This window comes from Aotus nancymaae, unplaced genomic scaffold, assembly GCF_030222135.1.
Source record: "Aotus nancymaae isolate 86718 unplaced genomic scaffold, 86718_ANA_hifiasm-v0.15.2.pri h1tg000007l, whole genome shotgun sequence".
Taxonomy (NCBI): Eukaryota; Metazoa; Chordata; class Mammalia; order Primates; family Aotidae; genus Aotus; species Aotus nancymaae.
Genome location: NW_026988418.1, coordinates 7,396,134 through 7,409,265, shown reverse-complemented (window position 1 = coordinate 7,409,265; position 13,132 = coordinate 7,396,134). Strand labels below are relative to the sequence as shown.

Below are 13,132 nucleotides of genomic sequence, written 5' to 3'. Positions count from 1 at the left end.
AGGTGAAAATTCTCTCCCACAAGGGCAGCCCTTCCTGACTTGCTGCCTCTGTGTGGCAGCGGGTGAGCTGGGCGGGGCCTCCTCCCTGGCTCACTGTGCTGAGGTCTTACTGCCCTAGGTTCTTATTCAGCCAGCGGCAGCTGAAAGTCATGTGGGACCCTGGGGGAAGGAGTCCTGTTTTAGGTCGCAAGTCCCAGGGAGCCCTGCACTGGAGGACTGGGAGCCCGACACATGGACAGGCCAGTGCTTCTTTTCTTCCTTCTCATCCGCCACTGTCCTGGTGTAGTTTCCCCAGAGATTTCATGGAAAGGAGAAACAGACATGGTTTGGGCATTTCTGTGTTTCCTCAGCCACAAAAACATGAAGTGCCAACAAAACCTCAGCCTGTCTCCTAAAAAAAAGCTGTAACTCCTCTTCTCAGAAAAACGTACACAGGCACATACACATAACATCTGTGCACCACTGCAGAGGCTTCGGGAATGTGAAAAACAGAGGCTCAATCCCAGTTCTACATTCTGTGACCCAGGGCACATTGTCTCCTCTCTTTAAGCCTCAAGTTCCTTGTGCATACAATACGGCTGACAAGACCTACTTCCCAGATAGCTGTAAGGATCAGATGAGATGCTGTGCATTTTATAGCATCTGGCACAGGGTCTGGGATATAGCAAGCTCAATAAATCTTATTATGATTATAGTGAGTGTCACAGAGGCCAGGCGCGTGAAGCAGAGGGTGTGGTCAGCAACGTCAGCCACTGGAGAGGCCAGGACACATCCACACCTGTGCACGTGCACGCATTAGAATGAGAGAGCCAGTCTTTCCCTCTGGCTCCTCGCAGGGAGGTCTGCCTGCTGCTGGAGACACTGCCAGGCCTGCTGCCAGCACACAGTCCTATTCCACAAGGCCTGTGCCTGCAAGTGTCCAAATCCGGCCCAAGGCTTCTCACATCTCATTTCCCCAATCCACATGACACAACAGAGACCTACAAAGCCAGCCAGTGCTGCTGGCCTGGCATGGTCCAGCTTCTCCTCAAGGCCAGCTGTGGGCTGCATTCCTTGTCGTATCCCTCCTCCTTCAGGAATGTCCCTGCCTCAGTCAAGTCTGGACCCAGCTCCTCTGTGTGGAGCTGCCAGACTCCTGCTGATGCAACCTGTTCTGCTCTTGTTGGAACATCCAGGAGCAATGGGGAAAACATCTGGGAAGAAAGCACTTTTCCCGCCAGGCTCCTGCAAGAATGTTTCCTGGTGCGCTCCCAGGTCTGGGAGTAGAGATTAACCAGGGCAGGCTTTCACAGCAAGAACAAGGCAGATGTGTCCACTGCTTATGCTCCCTGCTGCTCCTGCCTTAGGACAGGCCACCAACTCTCTTGGGGTCACTCTAAGCCATCAGCTCTGACTGCCTCTTGCTTTCCCTTCAGTTCGTTCACGTCCCTGCACAAATCTGATCTTGAAACACTCAGGCTTAAAATCTTCAGTGGCTCCCCCGCAACAGCTTGTGTTGACAATTAAGAACGTAGGTCTGACTGTGAACCTTCGTGCTTTGTGCTCCAACTACTCTAACTCTGTGCCCCTAAGCAAGTTCTTTACCCTTCAAAGTCTCATTATCCTCGCCCGTAAAATGAGGGCAATAATACTAGCTCCTACTTTCTAGTGTTTTTGTGTTATGACAGTTTAAAGTCATGCATATAATATGTTTGGCACAAAGTCAGCTCTTGTTAGCTTCTTTTATTATTAGTCCTCAGGATAAGGTCCAGGCTCCTTAATGAGACTTTGGCTTTCAAGACCCTTCACTATCTGTCCCCTTCTCACCCAGCCTCATCTCCAGCCATTGCCACCATATCCATGTAGGTCCACCCCTGACATTGTTGGGCCAAGGACAAAATTATGAATAGATGTATTATATACATACCACATGTCTAAAATGTGATTCTACATATTTGAAAGTTATGAGTCAAACTATCAAGCTGTTAATATATTCTAGCACTCTGCAAGGCTGAGGTCGGCGGATCACTTGAGCTGACGAATTTGAGACCAGCCTGGGCAACATGGTGAAACCCCATCTCTACAGAAAATACAAAAATTAGCCAGCCATGGTGGCACGCACCTGTAGTCCCCAGCTACTTGGGAGGCTTGAGGTGGGAGAATAGCTTGAGCCCAGAAGGCAGAGGCTACAGTGAGCCAAGATTGCATCACTGCACTCCAGCCTGGGTGATAGAGCCAGACCTTGTCTCAGATAAATAAATAAATAAACCCATAAAATATATTCTATCCTTCCTTGAAAATGTCCTAGAAGGACAGGTTTGAATTTGGAATCCTGACCCTGGAGATCTGTGCTGGATCATGGTGGTCCAGCCCACCTCCCACCCCTCGTCCCATCCCACACCGTAAGAAATCTTGTGCAAAACCCTGTCTCTACAAAAAATAGAAATATTAGTCAGGTGTGGTAGTGCATGCCTATAGTCCCAGCTACTAGGGAGACTAAGGTGGGAGGATTACCAGAGCCCAGGGAGGTGAAGGCTGCAGTGAGCCGACATCGTGCCACTACACTCCAGCCTGGGCAACAGAGTAAAACCCTGTCTCGAAAAACAGAAGTCTATGCATGTGTGTAGACTCCTCACTCCACACATCCAAGCTCTGCTCACAGCCTCTGCAAATAGCCTCCTTGGGCTTAGGGTATGCACAGAGAGTTATGTTCTGCCCTCAAGAAGATAGAAGTGGACTTGGCACTGTTAGGGCAAGAAACTCTGAGGTCTCTCCATTACCCGGTAGTGGTCTCTCAAGGCAGATGGGCCTGTGGTGGGCACACCCCTCTTGGCTCTGCATATTCCTCTTCACTCCATGGCAAAGGCCGTGGCCAGAAGAGGGCCACAGTGCGGCCCAGGGCAGATGCCTCGCTCAGGTCGAAAGGCAGCACCACGCCCATGCCACAGCCCAGTTACACTATTTCTAATTCACTAAATACACCATGCTCTTTGCCATTGTTGTTCTCTGTGTCCAAAACATGCATGTTCATTTGTATCCTGGAGGCCAAGAAACAAGGTGGCAGACCCTCCTCACCAGGTGGCACCTGTACCCTTGGGCCCAGGCCCTGCTGCTCTCGCTGACACTCACTCCTGGTTCTGCGGTCTGGGATTCTGCCCAGTGGGCAGGCAATATTTATTGTGCTTATTTTCACTTCTCAGAAGGTGATTGTCATTGCAGATGAGCACAGTGTGTCAAGTGTTGTCATGTGCACTGTCCTACTAGTTCTTACAGCAGAATAACAGGCAGCTATGAAGGGAAGCTTTCATGATTCCCATTTTACAGAAGAGGAAAATGAAACTCAAAGATGTGAACTGTGGCAGAAGAAGAGGTTCGTTTTCAGTTCCCAACACTGAGCCAGTGCTTTACCTGCTGGCCCTGCCTGCACCGAGGTTCGGGGATAGCAGCTGTGCTGGCTGGTGCAGGGCTCCACACCCTCAGCAGGCTGCTGTGCTGCTGCTTTATACTTCATCATGCAGTGAGACCGTAACTCACATTAAAAAAAAAAAAGAAACCCTTAGGTAATATTTGGGTTTGGCTATTGTCAATAACACTACAAAAAATAAAATAGCACTATGATAAAAATCTTTGTGCACAGACTTTTCCTTCCTCTGGGTGATGGCTCTCAACACATTGTTTCCTTTCCAGAAAGCTGACCCCTATTTGTACTCCAACCAGTAGCCTTTGACACACCTGTCACTGCACTCTTGCCAGCATCATGTATGATAATTTAACACATGATTTGAAAACATAGTAGGTGATAAATGACAGCCTGTTCCCTTTACATGAGTTTCTCAGGCTGCTGGGAAGGCTAAACATATTTCTGTTGTTTCCTAGTTCTCTTCCTTTCTGTGTGACCTGTTCAGTTCCTATGATCCGATGGGATGCTAATGGCGTTCTTGTTAACTTTCATAATAACTTTTTGCCTGCCATATGTTCTAAATACATTTTTCAAAGTTGTGTGGCAGAGTCTTTTTGTGTGTTAACTTAATTGAAATTCTAATATGTTATCAAATTTGATTTCTTCTAGCACTTCTGTGTCTTGAAAGTTCTTTCCCTCCAGGGATTTGATGTCTATTCTCACTTTAAAATGCCCTTTGGTTGTATTTTTGTATCTCACTTTTTAGTCCGTTTGGAATTTATTTTGATGTATGCTATGAGGAGAGGTCAGAAAACTTTCTGAAAGCTATATTTGGAAAAAAGCGATGAACAAAAAGAAGAGACGGCTTGGGGCGGGCCGTGTGATGCCAACAGGCGACTGAAAGGCAGAGCGCCAGGGACTGTTCAGTTCTCATTTCTTTATCAAGGAGAATGATCTTGGAACTGCATAAAGAAGATCAAACATGGCTAAGAGGAAAGAGATGCCCTGGAGAGGAGAGAAGAGAGCAAAAGGATGGAAGGGGCTAAACCTAGAAGAAAGACCTTCCAGGGCAATGAAAGGAGGCAGCCTAGTTGAGAGCAAAGAGCCTGACTGAGAGGCAGGAGTTTGGAGTTAGAATCCTGACTCTCCTAGAAGGTACTGCTGCAGTCTGGGCCTCAGTTTCCACATCTGCTTATGTATACCAACTATGCCTCAAACACTGCAGGAGGTGATGGGCTTATAGAGATCAACAAGGCAGTTCCTGCCCTCCCAGGGCTTGTAAGAAGAGGAGCATCTCATACATCCATGGGTAGGGGAACAGGTAGAACATGGAGGTGTGAAATAGGAAACATACAGCTAGAGTACAGAGTCCATGCTGGCTGCTAAAAAGAGTGGCAAGAGCCGGGCACGGTGCTCACACCTGTAATCCCAGCAGCACTTTGGGAGGCTGAGGCAGGCAGATCGCCTGAGGGCAGGAGTTTGAGACCAGCCTGGCCAACATGGCAAAATCCCATGTCTACTAAAAATGCAAAAATTAGCCAGGCGTGGTGGCACGCGCCTGTAATCCCAGCTACTCGGGAGGCTGAGGCAGGAGAATCACTTCAACCCGGGGGTCGGGGTCGGAGGTTGCAGTGAGTTGAGATCACGCCACTATACTTCAGCCTGGGTGACAGAGCAGGACTCTGTTTCAAAAAAAAAAAAAAAGGCTGAGTGTGGTGGCTCTCATGCCTGTAATACCAACACTTTGGGAGGCCAAGATGGGTGGATCATGAGGTCAAGAGATCAAGACCATCCTGGGCAACATGGTGAAACCCCGTCTCTACTGAAAACACAAAAATTAGCTGGTGGCACGCGCTTATAGTCCCAGCTACTTGGGAGGTTGAAGCAGGGGAATCATTTGAACCTGCAGAAGGCAGGGGAGTGCTAATGGGAGTTCTGCAGGGAGGCAGAAGTTGCGGTGAGCCAAGATCCCACCATTGCACTCCAGCCTGGCGACAGAGCAAGACTCCATAGCAAAAAAAAAAAAAAAAGACTGACAAAGACAAGGACAAGGGAAGGCCTGGAAGAGGCCAGAGCAGATCGTGGAGTTCTGTGCTATGGAGCTGGAATTTTATCCTGCAGGTCACTGGTTCTTGAACTTGAACCTATGTGAATCATCCAGAGGGCTTATTAAAACAGACTGCTGGGCCCAACCAGAGTTTCTCATTCAGAAGCTCTAAGGTGAGTCACCACCCCCGCATCAAAAAAATGTACCTCTGACAAGTTGCCAGGTGATACTGATGTTGCAGGTATAAGAAGGAACTTTGAGAACCACTGAAGCTCTAAGGTGAGCCCCCAACCCCAAAATGTACCTCTGACAGGTTGCCAGGTGATGCTGACGCTGCCGGTATGAGAAGAACCACTGCATCTAGAAATGGGGTTCCAAAGCAGGCGGATGAAGCACCTGGACACTTAAAGAGGATTCTTTAGAATACAGATGTAGAGAATGGATTGGAGAGAGACCTGACCGGAGGCAGGGAGGCAGACAGAAAGCTGCTGAAATCATCTAAGCCAGATGGATTAAGAAGGGAGATCAGAGATTTGGAAACTGAGTAAGTTGAATAAGGAAGGCAAAGGCAATGATGGAATCAAGGATGCTTCCAGGTTTTTGGCCATGAGTTTTCAAAATCAGGGGCTATCCCTAGAACCTAGCACTGCGCCTGCTCACTGGATGTTTGCTGACAAACTGCTCCTTTAAAGGGAAAGCAGAGGTTGAGTCTGCTGGATTTGGAATCAGAAGGTCACTGCCAGGAAAGGGTGGCTTTGTAAGCCAGGATGGAGAGTCTGAGAAACAGACGGCAAACAGGGAGACACTGGGACAAGCGATGACTCTTCCTAGAAACTTGAAGGAGAAGAGAAGACAGGTGATCATAAGCTAAAGAGAGGGCTTTTAATTTTAAGGCAAAAGAGACCCAAATACATTCATAGAGTGAGAGGAGAATCCAGCGAAGACATTAGAAAGGAGACAAAGGAACAAAGACAGTCCTGAGAAGGTGAAAGGAGATGGCATCCAGGACAGGAGAGAACTGACCGTGAACAGCAGAGGCACAGGAGAGATGGGAGAGGAGGAAAGCAGGGATGAATGGGGATGCAGGTAAGTTTGTAGATGGGAAGCAGGAAGCTGAGAGTTCTTGGCTGTTGACAACCTTTACATTCCCCATGCAGCTGGACACACAATTTCTGTTTGGAACAGGATGGACGTACAGCGGAACTGAAGATGATGAGGGTAGAGGTCTGAGAAGATCAAGGACCAGGGACGGGACACAAGAATGGGAAGCAGCACTGAGATGCTACTAAGGTAACACCTTGTGTTACCACCTCAGCTGTAGCTTCTCTCCCACAGGTAATATTCAATCCCTGGTCCTGGACTGGCTGGAGGTGGAGGAAAGCACTGGGAAAGGGGGCTGTTGAGTGAGTGAGACTGTGCCTGAAGAACGGGACTCCACGTGATTTGGTGATTGCTTTGGATTCACTGAATCAATGAATCAATGGGAGGTGTTATAGTTACAATGGTTAAAGTAAGACACCTTTGGTCCAAAATGCGGCTCTACTGCTTACTACTGCTCATGGTTAAGTGCCTTGTAGGGCTGTTGAGATGGCCAGCTGAGATGATGCATATAAACCACATAGTCCAGGGCCTGGAGAAGAGTTCACTAACAGTAGCTCTTACCATCCTCACAGACCATGGCAGGTGGGAGCTGACAGATGGAGGATTCTAACCAGGAAGTATGTGGTCAGATTTATTTCTTATGAAGATTCCTGAGGCAGTGAGATCTGAGTTTGAATTAGGCTCTACCACTTAACTAGCTGTGTGACCTTACACAAGTAACTCATCCTCTCTGTGCCCTAGTTTCTTAATCTCTAGCATGGGGATAACAGTAGGGTCATTATGAGAACTGAATGAAGTCAAGGAAAGCTGATAAACTGAAGAGCTTCATAAGTGACAGCTATGATGATGATGACAGTGATGACGGAAGGAGAGGAGAATGAAGGGAAGGAAAAGAAGCAAGGAGAGGAGGAGGGGGAGAAAGTGGTGGGAAGAGGAACAGGAGGAGGAGGAAGAATGGCAGGAAGAAAAGCAGGAGGATGAGGAGGAAGACTGACAGGAAGAGAAGCAGGAGGAGGAGGAAGAGTGGTCAGAAGAGAAGTAGGAGGAGGAGGAAGAGTGGTGGGAAGAGGAACGGGAGGAGGAGGAAGAGTTGTGGGAAGAGAAGCAGGAGGAGGAGGAGGAGTGGTGGGAAAAGGAACGGGAGGAGGAGGAAGAGCGGTGGGAAGAGAAGCAGGAGGAGGGGGGGAGGAGTGGTGGGAAAAGGAACGGGAGGAAGAGGAAGAGTGGTGGGAAGAAAAGCAGGAGGAGGAGGAGGAGGAGTGGTGGGAAAAGGAACGGGAGGAGGAGGAAGAGTTGTGGGAAGAGAAGCAGGAGGAGGAGGAGGAGTGGTGGGAAAAGGAACGGGAGGAGGAGGAAGAGCGGTGGGAAGAGAAGCAGGAGGAGGAGGGGGAGGAGTGGTGGGAAAAGGAACGGGAGGAAGAGGAAGAGTGGTGGGAAGAAAAGCAGGAGGAGGAAGAGTGGTGGGAAGAGAAGCAGGAGGAGGAGGAAGAATGGCAGGAAGAAAAGCAGGAGGAGGAGGAAGACTGACGGGAAGAGAAGCAGGAGGAGGAGGAAGAGTGGTCAGAAAAGTAGGAGGAGGAGGAAGAGTGGTGGGAAGAGGAACAGGAGGAGGAGGAAGAGTTGTAGGAAGAGAAGCAGGAGGAGGAGGGGGAGGAGTGGTGGGAAAAGGAACGGGAGGAGGACGAAGAGTGGTGAGAAGCGGAACAGGAGAAGGGAGAAGAGTGGTGGGAAGAGAAGCAGGAGGAGGAGGAAGAGTGGTGGGAAGAGAAGCAGGAGGAGGAGGAAGAGTGGTGGGAAGAGGAATGGGAGGAGGAAGAAGAGTGGTGGGAAGAGGAACGGGAGGAGGAGGAAGAGTGGTTGGAAGAGGAACGGGAGGAGGAGGAAGAGTGGTGGGAAGAGGAACGGAAGGAGGAGGAAGAGTGGTGGGAAGAGGAACGGAAGGAGGAGGAAGAGTGGTGGGAAGAGGAATAGGAGGAGGAGGAAGAGTGGCAGAAGCAGGAAGAGGAGAATGACAATGGCAATAATTATGAGGCAGTGACTAAGAGCTCACAGAAGACAGTGAGAAAGAGGAGCTGAAGGAGCTCACATTCTTGAGCGTTTTGTTTGTTTCTTTTTGAGATGGAGTCTTGCTCTGTCGCCCAAGCTAGAGTGCAGAGGCACGATCTCAGCTCACTGCAACCTCCACCTCCCAGGTTCAAGCAATTCTCCTGCCTCAGCCTCCCGAGTAGCTGGGACTATAGATGTGCGCCACCACACCTGGCTAATTTTTTTGTCTTTTTAGTAGACATGGGGTTTCACCATGCTGGCAAGGCTGGTCTCAAACTCCTGACCTCATGATCCGCCCACCTCAGCCTCCGAAAGTGCTGGGATTACAGGTGTAAGCCACCATGCCTGGCCCCTCTTGAACATCTTTATCTGAGGACAGAGGAGCAATGGTTAAGATGTGGCACCGGGCAGTGACATGAAGTCTCTTGGCCCTCCAGGGATAAGAGGCACGGGAGAAAGAGCTGCGGCCACTGGTGATGGCCACAAAGGAAATGGTGGAGAATCCTCAAAGAGCGGCTCAGCGGCTTGGGGAGAAGCCTGGGCTGGGTGGTGAATGCTGGCTCAGTAGCAGGAGGCCTGCACTGAGTCTCCCAGGACAGACTCCACGCTAAGGCTCTGCGTCCCTCTCAGGCTTGAACAGGGAACAGGTGAAGGTGCAGGTGGACATTCAATCCCCACTTTGGCCTGGTCAATAAGGCCTTATATTTGGGGATGTGATGGCCTCGTCTACCTCATGGATTAGCCAGCCCTGCTGCCTTTTGCCAGGAGGCTCCTTGTCTCTCCCTCATTTAGGCCTGGCCTCTGACCCCTGCTTCTGGGTCACCTCCTAGGTCAAGCCCTACAGGCTAGACAGAAAAAGGCTTCACTCCCTGGGATAACTGGGCTTTTCTAACAGCAAAATTACCACCAATTATAAAAAATAACACTATTTGCTATAGACTGAGGATTTACTAAGTTCTCTATGCTATATGCTTCTAGATTTCACCTTATCTAATTTTAAAAATAACCCTGAGGCCAGGTGTGGTGGCTCACACCTGTAATCCCAGCACTTTGGGAGGCCGAGACAGGGGGATCACAAGGTCAGGGGTTTGAGACCAGCCTGACCAACATGGTTAAACCCCATCTCTACTAAAAAACCACAAAAATTAGCCAGGCATGGTGGCACGCGCCTGTAATCCCAGCTACTCAGGAGGCTGAGGCAGGAGAATTGCTTGAACCTGGGAGGTGGAGGTTGCAGTGAGCCGAGATCGCACCACTGCACTCCAGCATGGGTGAAAAAGCGAGACTCCATCTCGAAATAAATAAATAAAATAAAAATAACCCTGAAAGATGCGCAGTACTACTTATCTACTGTATCAATGACACTAAATCTAAGGAGGTTAGGTGATGTGCCTGAAGTAGCCCACTAACAAGTGACAGAGTCTAAACTTAAACCCAAATCTGTGTAACCCCAAGGCCTAAGCCATTTTCCTCTCTTAAGCCATCTTGTCTCTCCAAAATCAGGGACTCAGTTTCCCTGTGCTTGAATGTGGGGCCCTGGCTGGCCTCTTGGATCCTGCCCTCCTCCCTCTCTCGCCAGGGACTGAAGTACAGCTGGAGGGTCAGTGCTGTGTCAATGCTATCCAGGGGCCCACTCCCAGTCCTGTCCTCTCCCTTCCCCATGCTGAGCTGGGATCACCCCACACCTGCCCAGCCCAGGCCCCAGAGCCTCGATGAATTGACGACCAGTCAGACATTCTCAGCAGCGAGGCTGGTGTTCTGGTTTTAGGAGTGAGGAGGAGTGGGGAAGAGGAGGAAGAGGCAGCAAAGGGAGTTGGAGGGTAGTTCCCAGGGGATTCTGTGGCCCTGGGTTACCCGGCATGCTGAGGCACAGTGGGGGAGGCGGGCAGAGGCAGGAGGGTGGGGCCTGAGTGATGGGGATGGGAGGCTCTGCTTCTCACACATCCTGTCCTCTTCAGACCCCAGGGCTTCATCCTCTGGACAGTGGATGGGGTGTTTCCAGCCTTCATCCAACATCAGGAGGAGAATGCACAGGCCACTATATCAGAGGCATTAGGAGGCACGCTCTGACACATCACCCTCATTGCACCATGCTTGATCACACAGCACGCCTCCAGTTTCCTGAAGGGAGCATGGTCTCCTGGATCTATATACATGCTGTTCCCTTTCCTTGTAATTTCTTTTGTCCACTCACTCCTAACTCTTCCTTCAGGGTCCAGCTCAGGAGTGATTCCTCCAGGAGGCCTTCTCTTGTGCCCCACCTGCCCCAGAGCTGCATTAGGCCTTCCTCACCATAGCAGCTACGACACTGTACTATAACTCTAGCTCTGGGACTACCTCTCCCACTAGACTGTGAGCTACTTGGGTTGGGAATAGAGCTTAATTCCTCTTTGTATTCCCAGGGCCCAGTGCAGAGCCTGCAAAGAGAACACCTCACGGACACCGGATAAATGAGTGTGTCGGGGAAAGCTGATAAATCTAAGAAGGTTAAGTGATGTGCCTAAAGTAGCCCACTAACAAGTGACAGAGTCTAAACTTCTCAGAGGCATCTCTGAGAAGACCTGCACTGGAACTGGAAGCTGTAACCCCATGTCCCTCCCTGGCTCCACTCTTCCTCCAAGCTTCATCTTCTGTGCTGTGCTCGCCCAGCAGAAGAGCACCCAATGGTGTTCTTCTGAGCTGCCCCGAGCACACAGCCTGCTGGGAACTCTTACACCTACCTGCTTGCTGGCTTGGCCATGGCTCCTGGGATCTGGGAGACAAAGGAGCTTTTTGTAATTTGGAGTGATCAGTGCCATTGTCCAGTGAGTCAGGGAACCCACATGGCCACAAATGATGCAAAGGAGAGCTCTCAGATGGAAGAAGGCAAGGCCAGCTCTGGCACAGGCTGTTCTCTGGGTTGTTTGGCAGTACTTTGTTATATCTCCCTCCTGCCCCCACCCTTCCCCATATCCTGTGAGGACTCGTGGGTACTAGAAAGTTACAGGCTTTAAGGCCGGGTGCAGTGGCTCATACCTGTAATCCCAGCACTTTGGGAGGCTAAGGTGGGGAGATCACCTGAGGTCAGGAGTTCGAGACCAGCCTGGCTAACATGGTGAAACCCCCATCTCTAAAAAAAACAAAAACAAAAAATTAGCCGGGCATGGTGGCGTACATCTGTAATCCCAGCTACTCAGGAGGCCGAGACAAGAGAATCACTTGAACCCATAAGGTGGAGGTTGCAGTGAGCCGAGATCATGCCATTGCACTCCAGCCTCGTGCCATTGCACTCCAGCCTGGCAAAAAGAGCAAAACTCTGTCTCAAAAAGAAAGAAAGAAAGAAAGAAAAGTTATAGCCTTTAAAGACTGCTCACGTAGCAAGAGGCAGGAAGCAGCTGTGATGACTGAGGCCTAATTCCTTCTCCAGCCCTACCCTGCCGGGCCTTGGCTCCAGAACACAGAGCTGTCTCCTGCCAGAATTCTGCAGGTGAGGCACCAGACAACTGCAGGGAGCTCTCCAGCAGCCCAGAGGCTGCATGACTAGAAACAGCCCAACAGGAGCAGGACAAGCTTGCGACTAGGGCACCAGACAGGAGGGGACCTGGAAAAGCAGCCTCTCTCATATTTTCCTGGGTCTCAGATGCCAGGGAAGTGGGCCAGAGCATGGGTGAGATCCTGGGAGGCCATTAGCCTGGGCTTGGGATGGAGAAGGGCACTAAAGAAGAGGTCCCTGGGGCAGCCAAAGGGCCTGGGCAGGTCCACTCTGAGAAATGGGGGCAGCGAGACCATGGGCAACCCCGGCATTCCTCTGGCAGCTCACTCTGAAGGCTCAAATTATCTTAAACTTTGGAGCCACACAAGGCCCACAGCAATTCAGAGGACTCCTCCCTGTCTCCATTCTCCCCATCCCACCCTGGGTAGGAGTTCTCACCAATACAAGGGTGGTCCTAGAGCCCTGGGTGTGGCTAGGATGGACACAGATGTCAGCAAGGGTGAGCCTGTGCCCGTGGCTCATCCTGCAACTCTGGTACCTTGAGTCTGCCTGCTGCCCAGGCCAGGCCAGGTGGAGAGCTCCTCAGTCTTCCTGGGAAAAGCAAGGCCCTGCTGTCTGCTTCCTGAGTAGCCTGAGTATAGTGAGTTCTCCGACTCCAGCTGGCTTCCTTCCTTTTCTTCTTTCTTTCCTTACTCTCTTGGATGAATTGTAAAAACCTTGAATTAACTGACCTTAGTGTTCTTGGAAGGAACACGTGATAACACCCACGACTGGCTCTGACCCACCCCTTTGGCCTGGCCTTATTTGAACTTCCTGGCTTTTCTCAATCTGCCCAGTAGAAAGCAGGAAGTGATGTTTGAGCCAATTCCAGCTCCTTTATGGTGATTGGGCATTGAGGGGTAAAAACCAATGGGATCAAGCCCTGCCCCTTAGGAGCTCTTGATGAGGGAGGCTGTGACAGGTGCCCACGGGCAGAGGAAAGGATGTGCCAGGAGGGTGGCAGGCCAGGGTGAGACAGCAGTCCTCAGGCTCACTGGGTTCACCAGGACAGACCCTATTTCCTACCATTTCTCCCTTAAAAGTGCCT

General features: G+C 50.5%; 1 protein-coding gene across 8 annotated transcripts in view; it reads right to left on the bottom strand.

The window, feature by feature from the left end:
- ST3GAL3 (ST3 beta-galactoside alpha-2,3-sialyltransferase 3) overlaps positions 1-13,132 on the bottom strand; it is a 231,427-nt gene that overhangs the window by 15,081 nt on the left and 203,214 nt on the right. The window lies entirely within an intron of this gene.